At 40.1% G+C, this 16,974-nt stretch overlaps 1 pseudogene; it reads right to left on the bottom strand.

Moving 5' to 3' along the window:
• Positions 1 to 434: 434 nt before the first annotated feature.
• The window catches only part of LOC126474522 (cholinesterase-like), a 57,367-nt pseudogene continuing 40,827 nt past the window's right edge, over positions 435 to 16,974 (bottom strand).

Raw genomic sequence — 16,974 nt, 5'->3', positions numbered from 1 at the left:
ACAGAGAAGCTCTTTGTTTACCGTTCAGAACAAAACGCAGTCACGTAGACTTTTTGAGAAGAGGTGTTTCCCGTTTGTAGTAAATAGTTACTGACTATGCGCTAATGCTGGGTTAATATTTAAGTGAGTAGAATGGTAATTATCTAAATACAATAGTCATCTGAATGTCTTAGGAATACAGTTTACTTATAGTTTAATTAAGCTAGTTGTACGAACTTCAAGAAATTATGAAACCACCATAAAAAGGTCCATGAAATTCCTGGTTAAAGAGATTCTATTTTGCGTATTGCGAACACTAAGATCACTTCTTGATGCAAGCACCGCAGGAAGCTCCGGATTTATTTCCTGACGGGATTTTAATACAGATGTGGCTGCTCTTATAATTCAGTGATTTAATTACACACACATCGAATGAAATTGTGTCCTAAACTGCATTACAAGTATTTATGAAGGCTTAGCGTAGCTTTTCTGTTGTTAAGAATAGTGTATTTCTAGAAGGTGTCGGGAAAAGGAAGAAGAGGAACATTCTCATGCCAGAAGTCCATGCGTTCGCCGAGCTTGTCGTGAGCTAGCGAGAAGTTGGCCTGCATTAGCAGATAAGCCCGATTTGTCAGGTGGTACGGCTCCCATACTACAGGGTCTGCTTCCGGCGTTGGATTCCTAGAAAGTAAATACAGCTTCCGTTATTGTACGATACAACAACTGCGATGATTTAATGCTTCATTTAATGCTGTCACTGCATTCATTTACTACACAGGTATGTTAGAGGTATGATTTAGTGATATGATTCAGAGTAATTGTGAGAAGTATTGAGTTCCCAAAATGGTCTTAACCCACTGCATATTAACATGTACGCATTTGCAGCAAAAAGGAAAGAGAAAACAGTGTAAGGGAAAACCTACGCCTGTTACATGCACTCTCTCTGACAGTATATAGAGACCTCACGGGACTGTAATCTGGAACTATTATAGGGGGCTATCAACAAATTTCCGTTCGAAGACTTTATATGCAACTCTCAGTGGGCATTGAGACAATCGTCCCAGAGACACACTGGGTTGAAGATACGTGTGTGGTAAAACACAGTGTCCTGCGGCGTGAAGAAATCCGTAACCGCCTACTGCATGTGCTCGTCCGACAGGAATCGTCGACCCATCGAGACCTATAAGGGACCGAAGGTGTTACAACCGTATGGTGAGAGAGCGGGACAACAGGGCTGGTAGATATCTTATGCTTTTCGAAATTTGCGATTCGGGGATGTGCGTTACATGAAATAGCAGCACCACCATTACATAACAGTGCTTTTCGAATGATATGCTGACCCCTAGCATTCTTAAGTCTTCGATGGATGTCTACCAGTGTTTGTCCTTCGACAGCCAAGAAAAGTTAACAGATTGTTCGCCCTGTCTGATACTGACATCGTCACAGTTCACGTTTCCGCATTTACCGCACGCACGTCGGAAAGACGCGAGTGCCACACTAGTACTTAGCCTACATGTCGGCACACGTACCCACATTGGAGTCGCGTTGTGTTACATACACGCTTATCAACGACCTGAAACGGAAAAGTTTTCATCGCCCCTTACAGATTTGTGCAAGCATAGGGCGGATGATTCATCTGCTGCTTTGCCAAATTTTAATGGTGATGTAAAGTGACATTGTTCGTACTGCGAAGCACTGCCGCAAAAAGCAACAGTTTCCTTGCTCTTACCCATATTTAGCGAAGTTAGTCCAAAGTAACAGCATGTTCCGGCGGACGCGTTCCTCCTCCGACTCCGGGTCCAGGTTGTATTCTGTATCTTTCCTTAGGAAGAGGAAGGGCATTTCCCCAGAATGAAGAACACCTGCAACCGTACAGCCACTCTCCAACAAAACTAAGACATTTTTTTTCTTATTCTTAATGAAAGATACAAATTTTGAGGATGCAGCTCCCCATAAATTGTTCACAAATGTACGGCTACTAGATAAATCATTCAGTTTCTCGAATGTAATGTAGCTTTGAGTATAAAGCACGTAAATTTAGAAACACAACGACGAATTAAGAAGGGTATTCTTTTACTGTAGTAGCTTCAGATTTCTAAACCAACATGCATGAGTAAGAAGCAGTCAGCTTTCAAATTGATGCATAGGTTTTGTAACAAAATAGTATCTAATATTGATATTGACTGGAAAGGTGGAGTAGATAGTAGACATGATGGAAAGAAGGAAGTTAGACCTATTGAGGTTAGCTGAAATGAGATGGAAAAGAGAAGGAGGGAGAGAATGAAGGAAAGGCTACCGACTATATTGGAGTGGAAATGAGGAGGGAAGGGGAAATGGAGTGGGAATATTAGTAAGAGATAGATTAAAAGAGGAAGTGAAGAGAATAAGTGACAGGGTGATGAATATCAAAATATCACTCCAGGGGACGACCATAAAGGCAGTACAAGTGTATGTGCCACAGGTGGGTTGCACTTATCAGGAGAAGCAAGAGTTTGAAGAGGAAATGCAGAATCAGATGCGAAGGACGAATGTGATAGTAAAGGGGGATTTAAATGCACACATGGGAAGAGAAAGACAAGGATATGAAAGTGTGCTTGGACGAGAGGGTTAGGTCTGCCGAAATGGGGAAGGTGAAAGACGAAGTTCTGTCAAAGGAATGGCTTGCTGGTTGAAAACTCTTGGCTCATGAAAAGAGAGAGCCACAAGATTACCTATTACAGTCAAGACTTAAAGAGAAAGTCGATAGTTGACTACTACCTGTACAATAGTGAGATGAATGGGAACATCATTGACATTAAGGTAATACCATGAGAAGCCTTGCATAGCGACCACCGTTTTCTGGTAATGAGTCTTAGAGGGACTAAGGATAACTAAGGGACAGAAAAACAGGAAAGATGTATAAAGGTATGGAACTTGAAGGAGGAGGAAAGCAGGCTACAGTAGGTTCAAATCGTAAAGGAAAGCATCCAGCATCCCAAAGGATGAACCAAAAAAGGTAGAAGAGGAATGGGGCGTATTAAAGGGAAAAGGGAAGAATATGTCGAACAATATGTGAGAGGAAAAGAAAAACGAAAAGAAAAAGATGGAAAGAAACATCCCAGTGGAATGATAAAACAAGGGATACGGTGCAAAAGAAGTATAGAGCCTTTAGGGTATGGTTCCAGAAGAGACCAGTAGAGACAAGAGAATAGTATCAAGCGAGAAAGAAAGAAATTAAAAGAGTGGTGCCGGAGGAGAGAAGATAGTGGATGGAACAGTGAATCAGAATAATGGATGAGGATAATAAAGGTTCAAAAAAGGTGTTATGGAGACCTGGATGATAAGGGACAAGCCGAGGAGAAAGAAGAGGAGGAACAGCAAATAGAAAAAGACTTTACATTGGGAGAAGTGGAAGAGGCATTTGGCAAGATCAAGGGAGGGATGTCATCAGGTCTGGATGAGCTAAGTGTAGAGATGGTGAGAGTAGCAGGAGAAGCGGGGATACAATGGATATATCGAGTAATGAAAATTGTGTGGAGACAGCAGATTATCAAAGAAGACTGGAAGAAGGGATTAATGATCCCGATATTTAAGAAGGAAAATAGATAAAAATGCAAGAACTATCGGTGGATAACACAAATGAATCATTGTGCAAAGATTTTTAGGAATGTTTTGAAAGCACGAATTCAGGCAAAATTAGGAGGGATGAGAGAAGAGCAACGTGGTTTCAGAACAGGAGGGTCCACAGTGGATCTAATTTTTACTCTAAGACAACTGCAGGAACAGCACTATGAATATGTAATAGATCTACTAATGACCTTCGTGGATATTTAAAAAGTTAATGGTAGTGTACGTTGAAGCAAAGAAGGCCCTGGAGAACAGAGGAGTAGCAAAACAGATTTTTTGGAGGATAAGGGAAAAGTACCATGGAAGTGTGGGCTGTGTGAAAGTGGTAGGAGAGAGATCAGCTTGGATTGAACTGAAGAATGTCTTGAAGCAGGGAAGTGCACTTTCTCCACTACTCTTCATAGTAGTAATGAATGATATAATGAGTACAGTAGCACAAGTAATTGGTGAAGTAAAGATGAAAGCTATGCTGTCTGCAGATGATCTGATTTGGTGGAATAAGGAGGCGGAAGTACAAATGCAGTTGGACATATGGGAACGAACAGTACAAGAATATTAGATAAAATTTAGTATAAGTAAGATCGAGATGATTATCACAACAACAACGAAGGAGAGAGGAACCACTGTTATTGGGGGAGGGGGAGAGGATTGAGGAGAGTGGAAAATTTCAAGTACCTAGGAAGCCTGATACAGGAAGATGGAAAAAACGTCAGAGAAATAAACAAGTGGAGGGAAAAACCAGAAGCATTTCGGAAGAGTGTCAGAACCCTGATATGGATCAAGGAGGTATACCAAATCAGTAAAAAGTTTATATACCGCCCATACAGTGTCCTAATCCTGACGTATGCATCCGGAACCTGGATTACGAAAGGAAGAGAGAAAAGCAAAGTACAAGCTAGTGAGATGAAATTCTTGAGGAACAGTATTGGAGTGACAAAGATAGACAGGTTAAGAATTGACAGGAGAAGAGGATACCCAGGAGGATACACGATATTAAACTGGAAGGAAAGAGACCAAGAGGAAGACCGAGAGACAGATGGCTGAAAGGAGTGGAGAAAAGCGTCCAGAAGAAAGAAGAAGACTGGACCAAGGTGAAGATGGAGAGATGATGGCAAGATAGAAGATGATGGAGAGGCTTATGTTCCAAATAGACCCAGCCAGAAGCTGGAAACTGTCCAAGATGATGATGATGGTTATGATGATTGGCTTTGTTCAATGACAGTTTGTTGCTTTTGGATAACTTTTTCAGTTTTCAAGGGCAGAGGTTCAGAACTCCTTCTACGACTGTACTACATATGTAGTGGCGCATTGGGTATACGACTGCAGCCTGTACTCTTGACAGATCTCCTCTTAGTTCAAGTGTCAAAGACAGTTTACCTTCTCCCCTATATTATCAAGGAGAATTTGTTCTCTTGAAATGGCGGAAAATTCGAAAAGGTGTTTTTCTATTGGTCAGGAAATCGAGATGAGGCTGTATGTTTTCCAGAATTATCCCAGATGTCGGGTGCAATCAAAGACAAGGTGCCCATTGTTCTTATCTCGATTCTACGGCATCTTTGTGACTCCATATTGACTACCTTTCACTTTTATCATCCTTATGTACTAACTATTACAATGATTTCATATCGAAAAAAATGACAGTCAAGGATTTCCCCACTACCAACATCAGTCAAAAAAATAAAATATAATAAAATAGTTATCTTCACCATTCCCGTGTTCTTGTTAGATATCAGTTTCCTCACTCATGTTGTGTATGCTACATGCACTCATGTTCTAAACACACACACACACACACACACACACACACACACACACACACACACACGCACACACACACACTCACTCACACACACACACACACACACACACACACACACACACACACACACACACACACTGTAACAGGTGTCTCAACTTTTTTGTAATCATGCAGTAGAGGTGCCTTTAACATTTATGTGCAACAGAACAGTGACTTTGACTGGTATCAGGATTGAAGGCTTGGATTGCAAAAAACATGGAAACAGAGTAAGAAATATTTTCTTATAAGTAAGCTACCTAGTTTCAACTACTGTTCAGGTGCATCCTACCCACTTCCTTCATACGAAACATCAATGAAAATGTATTTTTAAGGATTTTTGGCAAGGTAGGGAATAAGAAAATTATCGATCTTGCACAAAAATGTACTAAATTTAGCATATATATTTAATCACAGAAGACAGTTCTTTGTTTTTCTTTGGCATAATTTAAATAACACCCCATATGATTTTAATTTCTTATTTAAATCTAAATTTGGATGGTCTATTTCTTTCCCCAGCCAGTAATGTGAAAAATAAAAAGAAAGTACATCATCAAATTACAGTAAATAGCAATTTTATCCTGTAAACCATATATTTTGCATCTTTGATAGTTAACTATGTTCCTTATTACAATTCTTGTAACTGAGAGCGGTTGGGAGTTTTAATTTTGCATCTTATCTCATGAATTACACTATTGGTTAATATTCCACATCTTCCTGGGTATACTATGTCACTCTTCTCCTCCACATTCTTTGGAAGTTTCAGTATAAACTGTAAGTTTACAATGTTTGTGAACGAATTAGCATTAAATTACCTTTGCATGTTTTAAACACATGGAATGGCTGTTTCGTTTCTAGTTGCACGTGTACAGTCAGTTACATTTAAAGACCATGTAACCATTCGTATTAAACGGATTCCGATAGGACTGGAACACTATGAACATTTTTTCATGCCTCCTTTAACAAAATAAATGTGACCAAAACCAAAAATTTTGTCCAGTACTCCGATATATGATTACTTATCATTTCCATTTACACTGTTTGCTGATGTTTTATATTCCTGGTTGTATCCAGATATTTTCGTACATTATGTTCAAAGAGACTTTAAATCTGGCTTGTACATCTGCATTAGTTTCTTATTATTCCAACTGAGGTTTATTTTCTTTCATTATGGCAGTTGTTTACGCCATATACTCCAGTTTTCATTTTTTGATTCCAATCTTTCCCATTTCTAGTCTTCTTTTTGGCATGCATGATGCATTAATATCACACAAACAATTAATTTCTCTAGCAGAGAACAGCTTTGTCTCTTAGACACATTGGCTCTTTTTCCTCAATATTATTATTAGGAATTATCCTAATTAAGTAATAATTATATCATACAGTATTATGGAGAACAGTGTTATGGGCTGAGAAAAATACGTTTCTCCATCTTTAGTAAAACACTATATTTGTTGGAGAATACGTCACAAACTCCACTTAGTTACTCTATAGGCAGACAGCTCATAGTTTACATTGTTTTCTCAGTGCTGGTTTCCTGCAAGACTTACTTGCACACCAGTCAGTTTTCGGGTATTCTTAGTGCCTCAGAAGACAAACTGCAGAGCACTGTTAAATACCACACTGTACCTGTTCTGTTGGATATAGAATACAGTGGTGCACATTGTAAATACTGTTTGTTGGTGCCTAACGCACTTACACAATTTCGGTCTGGGTCAAAGACATGATACACTTTCTAATCGTACACTGTAGCTTTGTGTCTCGCAAAACCATGTGCTTTAGATCGATTTAAAATCAATAAGATGATTCCCATTAAACTAGTTCCCCCTAGCTTTGTGACTAACATAAAAATTTGTACAGTTGTAGCTCACTCACTTTAAGAAATCTATTCCAAATTTTGTATCGTTATTTACAAAGAAACTGCTTATTTCTTGATAGTTTCCTTGCACAAAAGGTCACTGATATTCGGTAGCCACCGCTCCACCCCCTCCCATTTTGTTAAAAATACCAGCAAAAACTTGGGTTCTATCCAGACCCCTAACGTAATAATGGTCTACTCGAAGTTACTGCAATTTTCCAGGCACATTTTCAATTAGTTCACCCGTTTTAGCGTCAGCCTATTGCAGTTTATATAGTATTACCACAGGATTTTTGTATTTCCTCGAAATGGCTGCCAGTGAATCCCTGTGAATTTCTGTTATTAGAAAGCCTCTTTGTGTCACATTGTCATTCCAATTTAGCCGAAATGGTACCTTCATCTTGAGAACATGTCTCGTCGACGTGAACTTGTGAAATATACAGCACAGATAGCTGTTAAAATGCACAACACATTTATTTCTTTGGCATTGTCTCTGTACCTTTTTTATCTGTTCCTGCCAGTCCGCTTGATCACAGATTTTAACCACCATAAAGCAGTCACAAAATGGTTCTGTAATGGACGAAAGGATATTTAAATTTTTTTCTCCTAAGAAGTGTACAGATTTCACTGAACGTTATGTTGGCAATGTCAGTAGCAAGATCGTCTGGGTTTTCCTATAATAACTACATGTCAAATTGTTTGTCCATTGGCCTCCTCTTCTACCCCATTAACTGAGGTATGTTTGACACCTTTGACGAAACTATGCTATTGCTTTTTACTCTCACAGAAGACACATTGATGCAGCTAAGATTTCCCATTGTACACTCTAAAGATGAAAGATGATGCCTTGTAAATATTCACATACATGCAATACAATCTGTTTGATACTTATATAAAATTCTGGTTATGGATCCTAAATACACAAGTTTTTTGTAGAGAAAAGATTATAAACTATGTTCTGTCTGTCAAGAACAACAAAGAAGATACAAGTATTGTGAGGAAGGGTTTCATTAAAGCTACATAACCATATTTTTCCCAATCTGGAATATTGTTCCCCACAAACCAATAAAGACATTACGAGATTATGGCTGATTTTTACGAACAATGTTGTCCCACAGATCCTAAGAAAAAGAAACGTTATGTAAAACTGACTTACGTCATTAAAGAAATTGCGCGTTTAAGTGCACTTAAGGTGTCATGGATATGCAAAATAAAACTGGAAATGGAAGACACCATATCCAAAAAAATTAAACCTGCTGTATATGTTGCTAATAGCTGCCATGACGAAAGAGTGTGAACTGAAATTGGAAAAAGTTGAAAGCATTGCACATGTACTAGTGAGGTCTACAAATTTCTTGAAACACATTGTATGCAAAAATCCAAATACAACTAGGTAATATAAAATATCAGCATTTATTATAAATATCAATAATAAGCGGCGTAAGTTGAAATACTAGCCAAAACTTTTGTAATTACAAGTTTGTTATGTTAAAGGAAGTTTCGAAACATCTTTTTATAAACATCCAATATCATTTGGATTTCTTCCAAAAGGATATTACATTGCATCTAAATGTGGTCAGCTTAACATTGCGCACCTACTATTAAAATGGCCATTTGCGAAACTGAAAGGAATGGAATGATAACATTTAATGATAATTTGTTTGCACGTATTGTGAACTTAATATTTTATATGGAAATTTCAACAGGATACATAGCAGAATAGTTGCCAAAATAAATCAAGTATGATGAGGAGTGTTTTAACAATAGTGTAATGCAAGAGATAAGAGGAAAAATTAAAGTTTACTAATGTTTTCAGCTCAAAGAATTGCGAGAAGCAATGGAGATAATCGTTAGTCATAAAAGAGACAATCCATAGGAAAAAATTCATATCTATTGAAATATCAGAACATCGTTTCTTAGTATTTCTCTGGTTACTGGCTGGCGAAAGAAACAGATAATTGGAATTTGTATTTAAATTATAAATTCAAATTGAACTGGATGTTATTGAAACTACAACCAAAAATGTGGAAACAGCTGTTTTCTGTATGTAAATGTACACTCCTGGAAATGGAAAAAAGAACACATTGACACCGGTGTGTCAGACCCACCATACTTGCTCCGGACACTGCGAGAGGGCTGTACAAGCAATGATCACACGCACGGCACAGCGGACACACCAGGAACCGCGGTGTTGGCCGTCGAATGGCGCTAGCTGCGCAGCATTTGTGCACCGCCGCCGTCAGTGTCAGCCAGTTTGCCGTGGCATACGGAGCTCCATCGCAGTCTTTAACACTGGTAGCATGCCGCGACAGCGTGGACGTGAACCGTATGTGCAGTTGACGGACTTTGAGCGAGGGCGTATAGTGGGCATGCGGGAGGCCGGGTGGACGTACCGCCGAATTGCTCAACACGTGGGGCGTGAGGTCTCCACAGTACATCGATGTTGTCGCCAGTGGTCGGCGGAAGGAGCACGTGCCCGTCGACCTGGGACCGGACCGCAGCGACGCACGGATGCACGCCAAGACCGTAGGATCCTACGCAGTGCCGTAGGGGACCGCACCGCCACTTCCCAGCAAATTAGGGACACTGTTGCTCCTGGGGTATCGGCGAGGACCATTCGCAACCGTCTCCATGAAGCTGGGCTACGGTCCCGCACACCGTTAGGCCGTCTTCCGCTCACGCCCCAACATCGTGCAGCCCGCCTCCAGTGGTGTAGCGACAGGCGTGAATGGAGGGACGAATGGAGACGTGTCGTCTTCAGCGATGAGAGTCGCTTCTGCCTTGGTGCCAATGATGGTCGTATGCGTGTTTGGCGCCGTGCAGGTGAGCCCCACAATCAGGACTGCATACGACCGAGGCACACAGGGCCAACACCCGGCATCATGGTGTGGGGAGCGATCTCCTACACTTGCCGTACACCACTGGTGATCGTCGAGGGGACACTGAATAGTGCACGGTACATCCAAACCGTCATCGAACCAATCGTTCTACCGTTCCTAGACCGGCAAGGGAACTTGCTGTTCCAACAGGACAATGCACGTCCGCATGTATCCCGTGCCACCCAACGTGCTCTAGAAGGTGTCAGTCAACTACCTTGGCCAGCAAGATCTCCGGATCTGTCCCCCATTGAGCATGTTTGGGACTGGATGAAGCGTCGTCTCACGCGGTCTGCACGTCCAGCACGAACGCTGGTCCAACTGAGGCGCCAGGTGGGAATGGCATGGCAAGCCGTTCCACAGGACTACATCCAGCATCTCTATGATCGTCTCCATGGGAGAATAGCAGCCTGCATTGCTGCGAAAGGTGGATATACACTGTACTAGTGCCGACATTGTGCATGCTCTGTTGCCTGTGTCTATGTGCCTGTGGTTCTGTCAGTGTGATCATGTGATGTATCTGACCCCAGGAATGTGTCAATAAAGTTTCCCCTTCCTGGGACAATGAATTCACGGTGTTCTTACTTCAATTTCCAGGAGTGTATATATAAAATTAATAAAATTTTTGTTCACTATTATTTATTTTCTTATTTACTACCCTGTCAAAAATTGCACAAACTTTCCTGTTAATGTTGATACGCATGTGTCTTTTGGATGTAGGAAGTGGATAGTTCTGTTACCTGGAAAAGTAGTTGAAACTAGGTAGTTGAAAGTATAGCAACCCTTAACTCTTCCTTACATGATGGTTAGTAACACTGGGGATAACTATCTTCTTTGCACCTCTGCTGGCGTTGAGGAAATCCTTGAAGTCTTTGTGGATAATAAATTATTAGGATTAGTTAATACATAATGCGGTTAAAGTTTCATGTTATCGATTTTAAGCGATATGGTTGTCTTACAGTGGAGATAAGGAGAACAATGCACCCTTTGACCTGGACGGGAACCGTCATCTTCGAATAGTGTGTCAACCATGCAAGCTCATTCTGCTTTGCTAAATAATAGAAACTCTTCGAATTTCCTACCATTTCTAAATTGCCCTATGTGCTAGAATAAGTGGGGTTGTATGAACACTACCCCACTACGTAAATACAGCTACACTGTAGGTATTTGTACTTACCCCACTCTGATTGGGATGTGGGCTGTCCATAGTCAAACACATAGTAGTATGCTGGTAAGTTGGACAGTTCTGTAACTTTCCTCACTAAGTCGTCCGTCGTCGCGAAGATGCTGATGTCATTCATGAACTGTTACAGTAAAATCGTATCTCTCATCAATGACTAAATAAAGATATAGCAGACATTATTTCTATAAACGAAACTTTTACTCGCTAAACAGATTTTATCACACAATACCACTATTTAGTGATTGTCGTGGTTTTCCTAGATCGAAGTGTCGGTGTTGCCAACTAATGCGTACTATCTAGTTTTACATGCAAATTATACAACATGAACAGAAAAAAGATATACACACGGAAACAACATAAATTTTTGTCAAATCGGTTTACGATCTTTACTGATACATCATTCCTCAATGTTCAGTTAAAAAAATAAATGAATAAAAAATAAAAAAAGAATGTCGTGGGACTTATGACAGGGCCACCCTAAGGGTAACTGTGTGCAGAAAATTTTAACATAAGGAAATTCTAGTTGAAATTGTGGCCATATGTGACTTATGACAAACTCGGCTGTCTATCTAGCCTGGCTGTAAGCTATTCGTCTGAAATACGTGAAACGAAAATCAATCAGAAACATTTTGTTGCAGGAAACATAATCATTACATTTTTCATTTTATGAGAGAATTTCCCAAACTACTTAGGTTTTAGTACTGTAAATAATTTAGTATTTGTTATAACTGACGCATAAACATTCATAGATTTTACTGTAGACGGCAGCATCGTTGGGAACTGTGACATATAAGTAACATGTCAGTACAAACTTGGGTACATACGGACAGTTGATAACTAAGATCTGTACGGGTGTTAAACGCCTACACGGGAAGTGCTACGAAGAGTTTTTCTGTGTAGAGATGCACGTTTTATAGCCGCATGTGGTTCCTTGTTTTATAAAACTTGATAATGGGATAATGTGTTAGTTCCTTTGTCATACATTTTCTACAACTAGTGAGTACTGCATATACATAAAGATGAGTTGTAACCACATTGCATTTCCTAGACATCTACAACAAATAAGTGTTACTGAGACTTCATGTGAGATGAAAAACTAGTGAATCATTTGAAACCTGGTTATTTTTTTCTGCCTGCAAAAATAATTACTAAACGTTTTACAAAAGTCCGAGTACCTATCCACAAACAGTATGGCAATACTAGAAACATACTAGAGAATAAGCATATGGTTCAGTTAAGTATTGCTGTCAGTATAACTGCGGCGAATGATAATTTATATCAAGGCCGAACTTCGAACCCAAGTCTCCTCCTCAATAGGTAGATACGCAATCACTACGGCGCACTGTAACATTCAAATGGAACTATAGGGTTCCAGAGAACTTTGCAATTCCAAAAAATTCCTGATGTATATTTGCATAAATATGTTATAGATGTCTGTGACTTGAAAAGGTCTCTAGAACCGTATAGTTTCAATTGATATTAGTAAAGCACGTTAAAATAAATTCTGTAAGTTATGGACATCAAACACTAGGAAAGTAGGTAGCTGTGTCTTCATCACGACTGTCACAAAACTAATGAGATCACAAAAAGGAATGAAGGTATGACGTTACTTGAGATTTATACAATATGTTGAAAGAAAACAGTCCCCGCGTCGAGCAGTCTGGTAAGTAACAACACATACTCGGTGTGAGATATCTTTTTAGTTGTCTCCGAGATACCGATACTGGCAGTTGACAGGTTCAGACATCGGAACCCCACAGTAACAAATAATAACCTTTAACGCGAATTTTTATACCCTAATCTTAGGAAGAATATAAAAAACGTGTGCAGAGGAGATATTAAGGAAGCGTAGAGATAAGATTCAACTGAGGTTTTAAAATTTTCTTTCTCATTAATCATATTACTGGTGCATATGTAGTACGAAGCGATAGAGCCATACACCGAATACGGTGGTGTTCCCTCTCGATAGTGCTCCCCCGTGCAGCTGTTCGGAGTCCGATGTTCTTACAACCGAACATTCCCGTGACCGTCGCTGTCAGTAATTATGTACAGTGGCTACATTTTTGTCAAGTTTTTCTGAAGTATCACAGAAGGAACATCCATCTAGTCATAGCCGTATTACACAAACTCGATTAGACTCAGTGAGGTGTTGATAACGGCGCCTAAGTCACCTTAAAGGCATTCTTGTCTAACATCAACTCACCACTCCAATCTCAAAGGTAAGTAAAGGTCATGACCGTTACAGCGTGTATTCAAAGCAAACACGATTTGCTACAATCAACAGTCTTATGCAACTGACGCGAAATTCAAACAGACATCATCTTTCATATGTAGAAACACGGCTACCAACTTTCGTTTATGTTGCGCTACTTTTTCCTGGTATTATGATCTTTTTTTCCATCGATGTACTTTACATACACATTTGGCTTTAATCTGCAGCCGCATATTCTGATGTATTTATCTCATTAGACACTACAGAGGTTTCGACGGTAATGGAACCAGCGCTTTCATTAGTGTGGAGCCTATGATTTTGAATAATCTTCCATTCACAGTTTACTGTTGCATTGCAATCCGTTTCTGTACAAAATATTACGCACAATGAGTTCAATGGGTAAGAGTCATTTCGGGAACGTATTTCTGTAGTTAACTAATATTAGTTTATAATACTCTTTTCTTCTAGTATGCTGTGATTTTTATTACTGTCAACAGCAAATACGGCTTGATGCATACAGCTATTCTGCGACAATACTATGTGGTCACTGGAATTTAAGAAAATCTCAGGTACACTCCACTACTATCGGGTTCCCAAGTAGCTGCCTCCAGAGTTGGGTACTCGCCTGCCCTTAAGGGGGCCCTGCATTTTCCCACTCGATAGTGACCGTCAAGACATTTGCACCCAAGATAGTAACAGAAAATTCGGAGTCAGTTTTACAACTAGTTCTAAAAAGGAAGGCCATAGCCTCTCCTGATGTTATAAACATCAAGCTGTATGTTCATCTCGTGAGCGAATTAAGCAGACTATGGTGATGTTATTGTGAAGTGGAAACGTGAAGGAACAGCCACAGCCACAACTGAAGCAAGACCAGGGAGATTTCACGTACTGAAGGACAGAAACAGTTGAGAATTGTGGAGGGTGGCTGTAAAAACTCACACGAAGTCAGCGGAAGAAATCGCTCGTGAGTTCCAAACTTCTGCCAGCAGTCCAGATAGCACAATGGCTGTGCGTAGGAAGTTGAGTAGAATGGGGTACAACGATCGATTAGCTCATCATAAGCCACACATTACTGCAGTCAATGTTAAGCGACGCTTGAAGTGGTGCAAAGATCGACGCGACTTAATTGTGTGTACACGAGTGATTTGCAGTGATTAATCACCATACACCCTGTGGCAGCACCGTGGAACTATATGGATTCGGTGAATGCCTGTAGAACATTACCTGCCATCGAATATAGTGCGAATAGTGAGGTATCGAGGAGAGGGTGTTAAGATATAGGGCTATTCTTGACGATGAGGGTGTGGTACCTTTATTGAACTAAACGCTAAATGCGGAAGGATATGGACACGTTTTACAGCATTGGCTAGTGGGCGCGGTAGAGGAGCAGTTCGGAACCGATGACTGTGTCAGCAAGACAATGCACCCCGTCGTAATGACTGGTGGATAGTAACATTCCTGAAATGGACTGGCCTGCCTGTACTGCCAACCTGAACCCAATGGAACACTTTTGGGATAAGTTCGTCTTCGCTCCAGACTCCAGTGTACGACACCATCACTTTCTCTGGTTGCGGCTGTTGAGAAATAGTGAAATCCCATTCCTCCACAGACATCCAGACTCTTCACTGACAGCGTTCTCAGCAGATCTCAAGCCTTCATTAAGGCAGAGTGTGGGTGCATACCATTTAATGTTCACTGTAAGTGATCAGATAATTATAATCAGGGAGTCTATTTGCAGCACTGGTTCTCAAAAGGTTTTTCACCTTAACTGAGATCCACTAAACTATCAGAGTTATTTTGCATATTTCATACTACAAGTTCGTACATACGTTTTCATGCTGGAACGTCGCGCGGGGTGGCCGCGCGGTTTGTGGCGTCAAGTTACGGTCTGCGCGGCCCCTCCCGCCGGAGATTCGAGTCCTCTCTCGGGTATGGTTGTGTGTGTTATTCTTAGCATAGGTCAGTTTGAGTTAGTTTAAGTAGTGTGTAAATCTAGGGACCGATGACCTAAGCAGTTTGGTCCCTTAGGAATTCACACACATTTGATTTTAACATCTTGCTGGCACTGTACTTACGGTGTTTATGTATGCTAGTTGTTTCCACTTTGCTTAACTATGCAATGACAGGAAAAAGGAGAGAGAAAAGGGACTACATATTCATACAGGTTACTACAATAAATGCTGAGTACTGATTCAGTAACACCGATTCTTACTGGTTTCATAATATATTTCGTGTTCAGAATCCTTAGTATCAAAATTACGCATATCATAGTAGATTCTACATTACGTATTTTGAGATAAGGAACCAATGATTGGAAATGGGTGTTTCTGGGGGACGGGAACTTGAATGAGAGATGCACGAGAGGATATGTTTAATACTATAAGGTAATATTACGTTTAATTTACGTTTAATAAAAAAACAACTACCTGCAGCAATGGCATTGATAGCTCTGCGTCAATAACAGTAAACCCAAATGGAAGAAATGTGTAGTCGTGAAGGGAAACGCGGAAGACAGTGGGTCACAGAAACGGAGGTTCTCGACAAGGAATTGTTTATACGATGGAATTTGGGACAAGAACTGGATCAAGTGGGAAAAGCTCCGTGATATTTTTAAGAATACTTTAGGAGGAACAATTACATCCTTATCTCTCTGGAATGCCAACACATGATTGTCCTATTCCTTATTTTCTGGCTGTCATAATGCACCTGAAAAGACTTGAGATGCACTTACGTTGACGAGGGGATCTGGGTCATTGCTGGAGATGGTGTCGTTACCAAAGTAGAATCCCCTGAGCTTCCACGCCGCCTCTGTCTGCTCTTCTGCTGTCGGAAGGTGAAGGCACGGTCCAACAGCGACGTCAAACGCCTCGTTCAGATTCGTGATTAATTCTTGCTGGCTAACCATGTATGGCCCTGAATCAAAATTGATCCACAGTTAAATTACAAACAATATTCCACAAAACAGCTAATAATTTACAAATAGCTAAAGTTACTAATGAAGATACTAATTTATGACATTTATAGTTCAGTTTAAGTTACCGATATGTCAACTTACGTTTTAATAACTAGTGTAGAATTTACTGCAATTTGTTACCTTTTTAGAGGGGAAGCATAACAGTACGTTTGAGAATGTGAGGAGATATTCGGACGACAATTTTGTGATGCTTTGGGGATAGAAAAATGTCCTTAATAATCTTCCTAAATAATATACGTCTGTTTGATTATGTTTATGATTCAAATTATACGAATAGCGTATGAACTAAATCACTCAGATTTAGAAAATCAACTGACTGTGTTCCTTATATTGCTAAATAGCTTACTGTCAGTGAAAGTCAATGAGACTAACGTTACTATTTGCAGAGCCACTGTAGCTTTTCGAGAGAATCGGTCTATTTTTTGACACCAGGCTGTAACTTTCCTTCAGTTTCATTGCTTACTGATCCATAACAGCCCAGAAGAAACATG

The sequence above is a fragment of the Schistocerca serialis genome, chromosome 4 (assembly GCF_023864345.2).
Source record: "Schistocerca serialis cubense isolate TAMUIC-IGC-003099 chromosome 4, iqSchSeri2.2, whole genome shotgun sequence".
NCBI classification, from domain to species: domain Eukaryota; kingdom Metazoa; phylum Arthropoda; class Insecta; order Orthoptera; family Acrididae; genus Schistocerca; species Schistocerca serialis.
This window is presented reverse-complemented; position numbering and strand designations above follow the sequence as displayed.